A 15,458-nucleotide genomic window follows, 5' to 3' on the forward strand; every position below is an offset into this window, starting at 1 on the left:
CATATTGTATTTTTGATCAAATAAATGCAGCCTTGGTGAACATAAGATACTTCTTTCAAAAACATTAGCCAGCAGTTTATTTATTTAATAAAAAATAAATATATAACTAACATTTAGCCAGTAGTTTACTCTTCTTAATCAGTAATCTAATCAGTCTTGTTTTCCAGTATAAATATCTGAACATCCCTAAACATACTTTCGAAATTAAAAATAAAATATCACAACTTGTTTTCAGAGAAACCAAATGAAATGTAGTGATATTTATTTATGATTTGGGGTAGGAAAAATAAACATGTTTTCACTTTGAATTATGTTTATTTGTCTGATCCCATTGGCAAATAATTATTTCTCTAAAAAAACGACTTAATACTGCATGCCATTTGGCTTCTGAAGTAAATACGTAAATGTATTTTGTTTTAAGGATGTTTAAATATTTATAATGGAAAAGTATGATTTTTCTTTCTTACTTTCTTTCTTTGTTTTTTTGGCCGCATAATTAGTCAGTTACAGAATGAAGCCCATTTTTAGGATGCCTCCCAAAACAATTTTCCAGAGCGTGGGCTGTAAAGCATTGCACTGAATATGCTGATCTCATCAGGACTTTCATTTAACATAAAAAAACAGACTGACATGCTTTATCTCTGACACCTACAGCACAAAGCGCGCTGAACTTGTTATGTGAAACATGACAGGCTTGCAGTTATGCTCAGTGCCTTGAGAAAGATTACATATCTGAGTGTGCTCAAATTGACCTTGAAATTAGACTATTCAATCCCATTCAGGAACAAATGGCATGATTCTATGGGTGCCACCAGTCCACAAGTACAGTTGGACCTGGTGTCAAGAGTGTCAAGTCTCTGCGATTGAACTTGTAAAGTAGTTTGAGCTCCAAATGGTTACACTATTCTAGAAGGGTTAACAAGTTATTCAGGTCTCTGCAATAAACAAGCCCCTTTAGCATGCACACAAACCTATAATTCAAGAATGAGAGTGACTTAAATTCAACCTTTAGTAGGCTACTTTCAGCATTTCGTTTGTGCGTCAGTCAAGAATTTCTATAAAAACATCACTATCTATCAGCACAGACCCCACAGGCCTGCACTGGAGCGTAAAACACACCCACGTTCGCCCACAAAAAAACACTGCGTTTTATTAGCGCTTCCCAGACATATCCATCCATATCACCCCATTATAATTGTTGTTGGAAATAAATCTCTGAACAAGACCGGAAGATTAGATGATCTTTGGAAAGGTCGAACAGCGCTCCTCCGGGTGTTGGGAACAGGTCAATTCCAGAGACAAACCCCAGTAAAATAAGCTCTCTTTATTAAAGCCGAAGCCGTGTTCTTCCCCACTGCCATTAAACACACATTAATCATGCTTACTTCAGCCCAGGATACTTTAACACAGCCCAGCCATCATTAATAACGCTCCATCCAGTCCCGCGTTGACGTTTCCTTTAATTATCTCTGTAATTTATTCATGTACTGTATCAGTGGCGCTTGTTGTGCGAAGCTGCCTGCAAGGAATATTTTACTCAAGCCTCTTCAAGACACAGGATTAACTATGCTAATGAGGAAGCTGGGAGGCATGACTGCTATTTGTGCCTGTTAAGCCGGGAAGCCATTAGGCCCCCGATACACACGTGCCAATTGAAACAGGTTTGAGTACTGTGTCAGAAATATTTTGAGCATTATATTTGTGTTACTTGGAGGTAATTTTGTCATACATTTTAGTTTGTTGAGTAAACACATGAGCCACATTCAAGGCTTTGCGCATGCGCAAGAATTGATACAGGAAATCTCGTAAAACTACAGCTCTTCCCCTTTAAATTTCCTGTGCCATGTATGTTGCTTTCTCATTGGCTGTTGTTGGCCGCCAATGTAATTTCCAGTTAAAACACATTTTACACTGCAAGACTAGCAGAAAGTGCATTAGCGTCACCTCAGAATTCAGGCTGTTACTGAATGAAAATCAAGCCTAAAATTGTGTAGTGTTAGTAAAGATTTTATATTTTCAATCCATCCCATCCATTTTCCAAACTGCGTTATCCCTTGCAGTCATCATATTGTACAGTTGTAACTTATTATATAGCACTCTTTAAAAAACAGTTTTACAGAATGTATGTATGCGAAGACTGGCTTTTACAACATTTCATTGTTGTCCTTGAATTTGATTTTATTTAAAGCACAGTGTTTGGAATTTTCTGTTTCACTCAGTCACGCTTTCTTTACATAGATTCTCTGGTCCAGTAGGTGGCATCAAGTGACTGCCTTCATAAGTGAATCACTGAATCATTCGCTCAGATGAATCAGGAACTAAAGGCCACTTCGGTGTTGTTTGGAGATGCAACAGTCTGCATTGACTTCGTTTGTAACGGTTTCCTAGGGCTGTTAAACTGTTAAAAGAAATAGCACACTGTAATTGTATGTTAAGCACATTTAGCTCCTCCCACTATGTTATTGTTGCAATACACCACACTTTTCTTTAGTGTGAATACACTACTAGCACTACTTTTTCTAAAAAGTGTGGTAGAATAGTGCAGAATGATGGGACTCGCCTGAAGTAAGGAGAGAACAATGTGGAGTAAAATTACAAAATGAAGGAAACACATTCATCTAATATGAAATGCAAAAGTGTCACAGGTGTAAAAAGTGCCTGAAAGTAAAGGTAGAGATACCTTAAAGAGAAAATGACTCATTTATAACTTCCTTTACAAATCATGCTTATTTTCTAAAACGGAAATAAAACACTTCAATACTGCAATAAATCAAGGTCGACACAACAGCTTCTTAAAGATCTGCAAACACTCAAGTCTCTGTTAAGCCCAAGTGGTAAAAAAGGGCATTAGTAAATCAATATCCTTCAAAAAAGACTCTCTTCAGGATAACATATAAATAAAATAATATTAAATAAAACAGTCAAAACCCACTTGCACATGCTGATTTCGACCTCATGACTGGCTGCAGCCATGACCTCATCTCATATAAGGGTATGTTTACACAACAATGATGTACTTTGTTTTTTTTATTAAGTTTCCAATACAGATGACAACATTGTCAAAATGATCCCTGTTCACATGGATCTGCGAAAATGACTAAACACACTGTATTAAGCATGCCAGGCCAGTAGTTGGCACTCTCTGGGTTGCCAGGTCTGTGTGACAAAACAAGCCCCACTGGTAGTAAAAACAAGCCTAATCACATTCCAAGGGGATAAAACCACCTTCCAGGGGATTCACCAAGGTTGAAATCACATTTGTTTGTTTGTTTGTTTTTCCTCTGACTTGCGGACTAAAACACAACCTGTGGCAGCATTATTAAAGTAGCCTAATTCTGTGATTCAGCAACTAGCTGCTAATGTACTCACATTCACTTAAGCCACTCTGGCTATGTTTACATGCACAATTTTAGTTTAAATCGGACTGAATTCATTACGATTTATGAATCTGAATGTTGTGTCTACATGAACGCTAAATAAAGTGATGTGGTTGATGTTTATATGTCACAAGCTTTTTTTTGACATGCGTACACTGCACAAATATAGAGTTTCCCGCTGTTTCCACATAATAACCACTCTCCTGTTTTTTTATTTGTTTTAAACAGCAGAATTAATATTTATCCATTTCTGGATAAATATTACATATAAACTGTTGTGCTGCTTATATTTATCACGCAGTAAAAATGCGCGTCCTGTGCCCAAAACCAGTCTGCAGAAAAAGTTAGGTGTCATGTAAAATGTTAGGAGTAAGTGCGTTACTTATTATAAGAGTAGGCCTACCTATACAAAAATGTAGTCAAGTTGAGAGTAAAAGTTGCTATACTTTAAAAAATGCTGGGTTAAAAACAACCCAACTTGGGTTATTTGGCAACCCAGCGCTGGGTAAATATTGGACAGAACACATGCTGGGTTATTTGCTATTTGCATGCTGCTTTTGACCTACATGCTGGGCTGTTTTATTTAAGTCAACTATTGTTTAAAAATTATATTGCTGCCTTAAAATGGGCAGGAAAAAAAAAAAAACTCTTTTAGAAATAAAAAACGGTAACATTTAAAAGTAGCAGTTTAATTTAAGTGTATTCAACCGTTCTCTGTAATCACTTTTTACCGAAATAGTGCTAATTCGCGTGCCGGTGTGTCGCTGAAATCTATCCTCAGACCGCAGCCTCGTGTTTCACTCGTAGCTGAAAGATGCCGTGACTGACTCCAAAACCTGCCCATAAACATAAATCACAGTACTGAGATTAGAGAACATATTTTAACTTCAAGTTAAATTAAACTCAGTATTATAACGAATAAAATCCATTTATGTTATGCAAGGCAAAAAGCGTTTCCATCGTGTGAAACGACCGCTGCTGGCGCATTATGTTGCGTTGCGTAGCGTAAAATAATATAATTTACAGCACATTAAAGACTTTATAAATGAAATAAAACATATACAAACCTTTATTTCGCTGAAGAAGTGCACCAACCCTGTTGAAAAAACCAGCATACACTATTAGACATTTAAGATTTACAGTAGCAAACTGTATTTGGTTTACAGTTGCAAACTGTACTTTTTACAGTAAATTACTGTAAAAAAAAAATCTAATTAATCAGTATACTACTGTAATTAATTCATTTTAATATATTTCCTTAGATTTTATACATTTTATATTAATTCATTTTATTTTTATCCTACATAGGTACTACCAGCATTCAATTAAAACAGACACAATAATTACAAAATATCAAATTCTTTATTTAAAACATTGCATGTATAACACTTATAAATACAGTCTTCCAATGCTGGAACAGTGCATCTTCATTTCTCCTGTCGTAGGACATTTTGCAGTGCATTATGTTGTATCATCTGGATTTATCCTAACAAATAATCTTTAGGCAACAGAAACATAAGGGGGAAAAAAGATAAGCAGCCAAATAATACATAGCCATCTGCAAAACCCAGGTGCTGCTCCAAAACGTGGCCACCACCTTTGCTCACCATCCACTTTGTTAGTGACAGAAATGTCTTCTCTGAAAAACAAGTAGAAATGGCACACTTTTAAAAGGCAAACCCCATATAGAATACACAAGTCTCTCAAAACCATAGTTGTTCTCTTACCATGAATTATCAGTCTCAGGGTGGCATGCTCGTGTCTTTCTTGATGTTTCATTGTAGTTGCCTTTAAAACACAAATACAAAAAATGCAGTAAATCTTAAATTCCATTAAAAAGTAACATTATAACAAACCAATTCTAAAACTAGAAAGGCAGCTAGCCATAAAACTAGTTTAACCTAACGTTAGCTAACATACGATTTTATTTTCTCAATAGGCTACTGGCCAACATTAACTACTAACACCTGAACAAAATTTCACATTAGTTACAATGTTAATACAAGATAAGCATTGACTGGTTGAAGATAAGTCTGACGCACAGATGTACTCCAAGCGCTCGCGCTGTTTCTGACACGAAGGACAAACGGATTTTCCAATCATTACAAGCGATGTAATATCCAGTGTAATCAGTCCCAAGCTGTTGCGGCGTTGTAGACACGGTGTAAGTCAAATCTTGTCAATCCAAATGTGAGAAATGAGGAAAATAAAGCAGCCTCAATAGAATGGCGCCAAAGAGGCCGTTAAGGCAAATACAGTAGTATACAGCAATTTAAAAAAATACAGTAAGTCACTGTATGTGGGGTTTGACGTCACAGAAAATTCCCATGATGCAAAGGGTATTACAGTTACTTACTGTAAAGCGAATTTGCAGTATTATACTGGGTGATATACAGTAAATAACTGTAGAAATTACAGAAATGTCTAACATTGTAGGCTGGTTAGGTATGTTTTGAAGCTGGGATGCTGGTTTGAGCTGGTTTAAGCTGGTCCTTTGCTAGTTTATGCTGGTTTAAACTGGTCCTTAGATGGTCATGTGCTGGTTTTAAGCTAGGTGATGCTCATTCAAATTATAAAGTTGCCAAAAAGATATTTAAGTACTAATTACATTTACTCAAATACTTCACACTGCTGAAAACATAGGCTACATTAATTACATGCATGCACAACACGACTTGAACTGTGGAGTGGGATTATTTTCTTTAAAAATTAATGATTTTCGCAAACAGAACCGTAACCAATGACATCGCTACAAAATACAGAAACAACTGCAACATTCTGTAGTTCAATCCAATCAAATCCAGTTTGCAGCAAGTGCCATAATCACTGGAATGGAGCTCAGCTTAGTCTATGTGTAATTATCCTCTCTTGCCTTTAGCTTAAGTTTACTTACTTGCTGTCAAGAGAAGCATATCTATGAAGGCAATAACAGCTCCTGGCAAGACTGTCAAACCATCTGGTGTAGAGAACAGGGTGACAAAAACAAACGCAGACAGGGACTTGGTCTTCATCCAGTTTGGAAGGCATAGAGAGAAACCTCCGCGCTCCAGGCAAAGCTTACTCAGCATCACTAAAGGAAATGCACGCAAGGCCATCACCGCGCAACACTGACCATACATCTCATTTTTGTTATTCTTCTCTGAGGTGATGACCATAGGAAGACAATTACTCGTGGAGCCCACAACTATCTATTTGTACTCGCCGAGGGCGGATGTGTATTCTGAAAATGGTAATTTGCGTTTTGAATTGGTGTTTGACTGTAGTCATATTCCTTCCACAGACGGTTTTGTCTAATGGAAATGCATCATGCATCATATTTAGTACAGTGTGAATATATTCCTAAATTCCAGTGTCTTGCTTTATCACTGTTCTTTATTTTCACTATAAAAGATATAGCTCATTTTCTTGGGACGTAATATGCATTCAATCTGATGAAGCCGGATGAGCGCCCCCATATCACATCCTACCCTATTAAAAATGACAGCAATTTAATAACGTTCCCAAACGCGTAAAAAACTCACAGGTACAACTTTTGGCTTTAAGTGGCGATATAATGCACATTCATAAACAAACTGAGCAAGACACTTTACACACTGTAGACGTGTTGCAATTTAAAACTCCCGTCACAGCATTTTGCTTTGCCTTGCCTTGAGGCTACACTCTTAAATGAAAATATGCTCTCAAGACGAGGATTTTTCCCTGGTAAAGCATCTGAAATTCTCGTAAATGAAGTAATAAGCAAACAAATAAATAAGTGAAAATATATATCCACTCAATAAGCACTAAAAACTTTTTTATATCCCTCTTTGTCAGTTTGAGGCCCATGCTTTTCACAGTATTTGTCTCTTATGGTGAATTTACCTCTGCAGTGTGAGCCTTATTTCCTCTGGGTGCCCTAACCCTCTCCTTAGTTCATTATCCTGCCTGCTGCTAGTCGGGCCGCATAAGACTAATGGCCCTCTCTGCCTCTCATTGCGCACTGCCGTTGGTGGAGGGGTCTATTACGCCTGAGCAGGTTGAATTTACCTTCTCCAAGAGAGTCCATGGTGGACTTTAATGAGAGGACAGCATCCTAGACATAAATCTTTATTGGGTTGGTCTGTGGAGTTGGTGGGATGTGGGATGACAGACGGACCACGTGGCCTTCGGAGGCACATGACAGCGATAACTTATCCCAGACAGACCGCGGCTCCGTCTGTGCCTGCGTTCCCGTTATGGGGAGGGAAATGAGACGGGAGCAGGTGGCGGGTCTAAACACTTCCAAATGTCAATCTGGCCTTGAGATTCACGGCACAACATGAGTGGGAGTCAGGAAAAGCTTCGTTGACTCCAGTAAATTTAGATTTAATCAAACCGCTCTTAATTGAAATCTTTTCTCCAAACACTGTTTAAGTCCGACCTGGTGCCGTGGTTTTGTGACAAAAGACAAGAGACCAGAAATGGTTTCTACCATTATTTGCTGCAGTGTTTTACAAAGTAAAACAATGGTGAAACAAGGTAAGGCAGAAATTCACATCATTTGTTAGTTTGTCAGTAAAGCCTAAATAGTAATAAATATAAATATAAAATATAAAATAAATTACAATATATATGTTTTTTTGCATGAAATGTTGTATTAAATTTAGCAAAAGTGAAATAATTTGCATTGTTACTAATAGTAGAAAAAAGAATGAAATAAATGCCGTTCTTTGTATTTATCAAAAAAATGTATCATCGTTTCCACAAAAATATTGAGCAGCACAGCTGTTTTCAACAATGATAACTGGAAATGTTTCTTAAGTAATATCAGCATTACACTGAACACTGGAGTAATGATGCTGTTCCATCACGGTATAAAATTACATTTTAAAATATATAACGGTAATAACATCTATATGTAGATGCATTAAGAGTAGAGGGGTGAAAGCGTTTTGAATTTGAAGATCAGCGTACATTTTACTTATTTTGTCTTCCGGGAAATGTATCTGTCTTCTGTAGCTTTTGAAGGGCAGTACTAAATGGAAAAAAAAAAAATTTAAACAAAATAAGAAAAATGTAAACATCTTCATTTTGTTCAAAAGTTTTCACCACCCAGCTCTTATACATCCTTCATTGTGTTTCCTTCTGGAGCATCAGTGAAAGTTTGAACCTTTTGTAATAGTTGCATATGAGTCCCTCAGTTGTTGTCAGTGTGAAGAGATGGATCTCCAAATCATACAGTCACTGCTGGAAATGGTTCAAATATGCAAAGGATGCTGGAAAAGTCAACTTTTGTAGAAGGTTATTTTTAGAAATTCTGCTGTTATCTTGTCTTGTGGACTATATGTAAACCTTTTTTTAATGTAAAATATTTTATTCAGGACAGTGTTAAAAAATGACATGCATTTTGTATGATCCTTCTTATTTTGGCAAATTAATATAATATATAACACATATAAAACCGAGTTTTTCATTAAAAACAAAACTTATTTAGTCTTAAATTGCAACATGAGTTTCTCATTTGAGTCACTGCTGAATAGCATGAAATCAATATGGGCGATAAGACCAACAGAAATCATCTAGCTGATTCATTGTTTCCTGTGCTTCTCTGTCGCATTAAAAAAGTGTGAAAAACACATTTTGGTGATATAAATGCTGGTTCAGTTTGGATGCAACCAATGTTGGCAGTCATATTCCCCCTCATGTTTTCAAACCAGCTTTTCTCTTTCTCTTGTCTCACCTCATCCTCCATAATTTTTTTCCTTGTTCACATGGCCATCTCATTTGTCAGTTATTTAACTGGGGCTCAATTATTAATCCGCCTGCTCATGGAGATGGTTCACAGTCAAATTGTGGTAAAAAAAGCTGAATATGCATCTCGAATAAATATTTCAGCACTTATTTTCACCAGACTGCTCTTTTCTCTGCTTCGGTGCTGAGGCAGAATGTTTGTGGTTGCATTTCTAAACAGCGAAACAATGAGGCTGTAGAGTGCAAAGTGTTGAGACCATAGGATCAATATGCTAATGTACTGCAACAAAAACAGGCCTCACAGACTGCATTCATTGGAGCTGAATCTAGCTTTGGAGTTTTTGTTTCATAAAAGCATTCACAGCTGGAAATTGTGTATTGTCTGGTGCAAAAGTCTATCGCCCGCAATTTTAGTGTGATGCAACTTTGAGTAACCCGATACACACAATTCTAGTTGAGCTTAATTACATGAATAATCTCCATATTAAATGACCCCAGGGCTCAGGGAGAGCTGCAAGGTTGTGATACTGGTGCAAAAATTGAGGAGCTCGAGGCTTGTATCAAAAAGGACATACTGTATTGCAACTGTTTCTATAAAATTGATTTATTATTTTCTTGTACAGTATATGGTGAGTGGACTCCTCTGGAAAGCTTTCCAAAAACAATAAATCTGCTGTCACAATGCAAGTTCCTCCTGTTACATTTTAACATCGTGTGAAACATCCTGGAAATACATTTGATATAAGTAGTAAGACATTTTTTTTTCATGACCCTAATCATATATTTTTAATTGGAATGTTTTAGACATACATTATCTTCATATATACAACAGTTCTGTCTGGTCCTCGAATCTGATTGCCTGATAAGAGTGTGATATTCTAGTGATAACAGATCTCCAACCGTTTCACCGTTTGTATCACATCATGGCAGATGCCCAAATCCACTATAATTTTAAAAATAATACCGTTTTGTGTCACAGAATGTAGTTTTAAGAGTTTTTTTAGGTGAGAGTTTTTTAGGCTGTACACACGTCAATGCGTTTATGTTCGGTTCCAGTCAGGTTCGAAAATAAATGCCGTCGGGTCGGGTCGGACTCGGGTCTAATTTCATCGGACTCAGGTCTAATTTCATCGGGTCTGTCTCGGGTCGGGTTTTTCTTTAAAAAAAAAATTATTTATGCATGTCGGGTTAGGCTAAGAAGTGATTCAGGTCGATTCGGCTTAGAATCAGAACAAGAGATTCCTTTAAGTGGATACAGCCAAGCTTCTAGGACGATAAACGAGATCACACAGGGGGCTACTGCTAGCTCTGCATGAGCCTGTCCAAAGAAACTGACCTTCCTTGGTAGCAAACACCCTACTCAGGAAGGTATCACCAGGGATACAAAGTGACGTGACATGTGGCCAAGTATGGTGACCCATACTCGGAATTAGTGCTCTGCATTTATCCCATCCAAAGTGCACAACCTTGGGTTGCGAGTCCGACTCTCTAACCATTAGGCCACGACTTCCCTTGGTAAGTCATAAGTAGAAATACATAAGTAGAGTGGGGCCCAAGGTGAAAACCGGGGCCTGACCTAATGCAGAGAAAGGGTATGAGGCTGGCAGCGCGTAACCCATACCATACAGGATTTTAGAAAACTGCACAGGATGCTTAGTGTGTACACGTACCAGAACATGGATTTCTAGTGTTCACCGTTGCTAAGGGGTCACCAAGGCTGTTACTTAGACAGGCCTAGGAACCCTGTGTGACTGCGGCACGCTCAAGGTCTTAATTCAGCAGGAGTCTGCGCGCTCAGAGTGCATGTGGATTGGAAATGGCGTACCTCATAGGGAATTCAATGAGGAGAATTCGACTCTCGGATGAGTGGGAAACTCAGATGCTCAGAAGGGAGCGGTGTGCTCATAGGTGACCATCTATGGTGAGGGGAGCACTGCTATCTCAACCAAAAAGCTGCCCACCAGGGAGGCAAAAGGTGGCCCAACAACCTGGCATGACTGCTAACGCTCTAGGGAGCGGAGGCCCAACTCTCAAAATAGAAGAGGAACTCAGACACTCAGTTTGGGAGCAGTGTGCTCATAGGTGACCCTCTAGGGAGAGGGGAGCACTGCTAAGCTCAACCAACAAAGAGAGAGGCCTAGCAACCTGAGATTGCTGCTCTATGGAGCTCCAGGGAGTGGAGGACCCAGTGAGAGGTCACCTTAGATGCTCAATTGGCAGCGGCATGCTAAAAGTTAGCCCTCTAAGGTGAGGGGAGCACTGCTAGGCTCAACCAAAATAGGAGCAACTCATCAGGGAGGCAGCACCTGGCCAAACTACCTGATGTCGCTGCCTCGGAGCTCAACTAGGCAGCTCCACCTGGAGATCAGGAAGAAATGGAAGGCTCACTTGAGCTGGAGGGCTATAGTCGATCATTGAGGCGGCCCCGAGGTGCCACCTTCCTGGCCTGCTTCCACGGCAAATCAAGCCATACCGTGGCGTGATCCATAACCTCAAGCAGCTCAGCATACACAGGGCAGGAGGAATGAAAGGACTCAGTCTTAACTTCTTCATCCTCATCTGGCATCTCCTGCTCTTCCTGGCTTGGAGCCAACAGAGCTCTGGCTGCTGGATCAGAGGATGTAAGAGAAATAGCATCGTCGTCCAGCAGCTCACTCTCGTCCATGACCGATAAGCGTGAAAGGGAAAGACCCTTTTTTAACTCATCAGCCAGGTCCACCTGCAAACCCCACAAGCTCATTTTCCTCCGTGCCTCAGCAGTGGCGGGTCCTGAACTGTGGGGAGCCGATGGCTGTCCCTCTTTCCTCGAAAAGAGAGACAAACGAGAGAGGAGCTTTTTCATGTAAAAACGCTCACAATGCATGCAGATTGCCCCCTCCAGGACATTGCACACGTGCTCTTCACCCAAACAGAACACGCAAAGAGCGTGTGTGTCATCAGGTGTCAAATAACGAGGACACGGATCCGCACACTTCTTAAATAACTTACTAGTGCTCGCCATGTTAAAGAAAGAATAATTGATTTTACCGGAATGCACACTTCAAATGATGCGTTCTTCCGGTGCCCTTTTATACTGTGGTCGCGCCGGTAATGACGTCATAGGCTGTCTCCGGCCAATGTTATTGCCGTGTTTGTATGTATGCTTCAGACACCGGTTACGCCAAAGGCGTTCCCCATAGCGACCTCTAGAGGATGCAGTTCGAAGTTCCCTTGGAAGGGAACTTCCACAACTGCTGTTAAAAAGCACACTAGCAAATGCATATACAATGCACTAAAAAACACTATGAACACCCTAGCAACCACAAAGCAAATGCACTAAAAAACACTCATAACACCCTAGTAACCACATAGCAGTACACTTAAAACAACTTACACTTTTTAGAACATCCTAGCAACTACAGCACACTAGAAACCACTTATGCTGGGTCAAATTTGCCATTACTTAGCAAATATTTGCAGATGAACTCACTTGAATAGGAATCCATGTGATTGAGAATTGCATGTGAGGACAAAAGATTTTCCAATGCAGATTCTGCATCAAGCGAATTCGTTCTGTTGACCAACAGAAAGCTGTTTGGTTTGAAAGTGACTTCTACATCTTCATAAATCGCTACACTATTGACAGGAGACAAAGAAATACAATTTTGCTAATGTGTCTGCAATTTTAAAATGCTCAAGCAATGGCTTATATGAACTGCCCAGTTCACCCTACTGTAGCATTACTTGGGCAAGTTTTGCACATTCTTTTCTAATGAGGATGTAAAAATATATTTTATTTGGTTGTTGGCTTGATTTCTCTATAAAGTCCTGTGTGCTCTTGAATTTCTCTGGTCCACTTCACTTCTGTGTGTTCGAGTCAAATGAAATGTTTACTCATATAAGCAGAGGATGATATGGTCTTTAGTTTTGTTTGTTTTCAGTTTTGAATGTGATAAAGGAAAGGAGAGGAACAAACACAGGATTTAAACACAGGAAGTCACACTTCTCATAAATTTCCACTGTTTTTGGTACAGGTTTAGGAGAATTATTATTTCCTTATACAAACCCATAATTAGGTAATTATCTATATTATACTTTTTGTATCAAATCTCTTTATTTCCCCTGTTAAAGCTATATTTATCAAAGTCTCGTCCAACACACTTACATGAAAGCAGTTTTCCTCTGAAAAGACTCCAATATCGAAAAGGGTAAACAGGATCTATTTTCTACATGCTGGAATCACTGATCATCAAATTGAGGTTACAAGGCAGCCAGAGAGCTGTCAATCATCCTGCCACACACTTGTAACCTACACATGTTCAGTACAGAGTGGCTTCATTCACCATATTTACCAAAGGGTTGACACTAAAAGCGTTTTGACAGCTGCAATAAATGACCACAAGATCACGAATGGCCTCTTCAATGCAGTTATTTGTTTTTTTCGTGCTGGTTGTTAAGTCACTGGAATACTCCTGTCTGGCAAACAAGCACCACCAATTCTCAAATCCTCATGTAAATCAGTTTATGAAAGACGTGTAGAGATGAAATAAAGCAACTGTAATTTGGAATGACTGAATGTAAACTTGCTTAATATAGTGCATTACTGAGACGAAATAGCCTATTAAAGGAATAGTTAACCAAAAATGAAAATTTGCTGAAGATGCACTCACCTTCAAGCCATTCAAGGTATAGATGAGTTTGTTTCTTTGTGGTAACAAGTTTGGAGAAATCGCTTGCTCTTCAATGGATCCTCTGCAGTGAATGGGTGCCGTCAGAATGAGAGTCCAAACAGCTGATAAAAACATAACAATAATCCACAAGTAATCCACATCACACCACTCCTGTCCATCAGTTAACAACTTGTGAAGTGAAAACTTGTCAAGTGTGTGTTTGTAGCAAGCTGTATATTTCTGTAAGATCTGCAATATTTCTCTCCTGATTCAGACAAAATGACATTTTCACCGGAGAAAGCAATATTACAGATTGAGGACTTGAATTTTAGCAGTGAAAAACATCTTAGTGATGGATTCGTTTCTTACAAACATGTATCTTTACACTTTACAAGATGGTAATTGATGGACTGGAGTGGTGTGGGTTACTTGTGGATTATTGTGATGTTTTTATCAGCTGTTTGGGCTCTCATTGTGACGGCACCCATTCACTGCAGAGGATCCATTGGATCCAATAGATCCTCTGCAGTGAATGGTAATTCTCCAAATCTATTCTGGTGAAGAAATAGGCTCATTTACATCTTCGATGGGTGAGTAAATTATCAGCGAAATTCATTTTTGGGTGAACTGTTCCTTTAATATACTGTAGATTTGCAAACAGGGAAGCTATGAAATCCTTTTTTCATGCAATGAATAGTATATAATGCAGTACAGAAGAGATAATCATAATTGCCACCTAAACACTTGTTACCATGGTTTCTTCCCTTAAGTGCAATGAGTTAAACAAATACGAATTCTAAGTCTTTTAAGCAACAGATGGCCTGGATCAAACATTTTATTGCCACAAATCTGAAGGTTACAAATAATTCAAGGCAGATACACAATGTCGGAACTAGTGCCAGTGAGATTTATGGCAGTATTAGAATCAATTTTCATCAGTAAAACAATCATTCTCTTCATACTCTTTGCAGTTTCAGAGAGGGTTAAGAATATTTCAGGTGAAAATTGGAGGGGATGTAGAGTGTTGAGTGCAGTCAGTCTTTACTGATGATTTCCGGGACTCCGAATGGTTAAAATTAGAACAATCGAACAAATTAATTAAGCACTTCTTAAAATAAGCAGCATTGGTGGTCCTGTTCAGCAAAAACACAATAGCGGAAAGGCAGATCAGAGACGACTCTCCGGGAGTGCTTTTGTTTCTTCAGCATGCTGCTAATAAGAATGCTCTGTAGCCAATCTTAAATGCTTCAGCGCCTTTCAGAAGGAGCTGGCTGAGGTCTGCACACTGGCCGGCTTCAATGTTCATTTGCTATTCTTTAATTGTACATTAATTATTAACTCACAAAATTCTTAATTAAACAACATATTAAACCTGACAGATCTGCCAGACTGTAGGTTTGTGTCCTGCTCAGTGGTGAATAATACTTAAAACTGTGTGTGTGTGTGTGTGTGTGTGTGTGTGTGTGTGTGTGTGTGTGTGCGTGTATGCATGCTTGAACATTTTTAAAAGCATGAGGTTTAATTATCATACAGAAAAAGTATCATACCATACAAAAAATCTGAGATCCGTCACAGTCACATATGTATAATACTTAAATATGTAAATAAATAAATGGTTAACACAACAAGAACTCCTCTTTTTTCCTTAAAAGACTTGCGTGCTCTATATAGAAATATGAGAATGGGATTCAGATAAGACAACAAATAGATTTATTTTTCTTTG

This window comes from Sinocyclocheilus anshuiensis, unplaced genomic scaffold (assembly GCF_001515605.1).
Source record: "Sinocyclocheilus anshuiensis isolate Anshui unplaced genomic scaffold, SAMN03320099.WGS_v1.1 scaffold881, whole genome shotgun sequence".
NCBI classification, from domain to species: Eukaryota; Metazoa; Chordata; class Actinopteri; order Cypriniformes; family Cyprinidae; genus Sinocyclocheilus; species Sinocyclocheilus anshuiensis.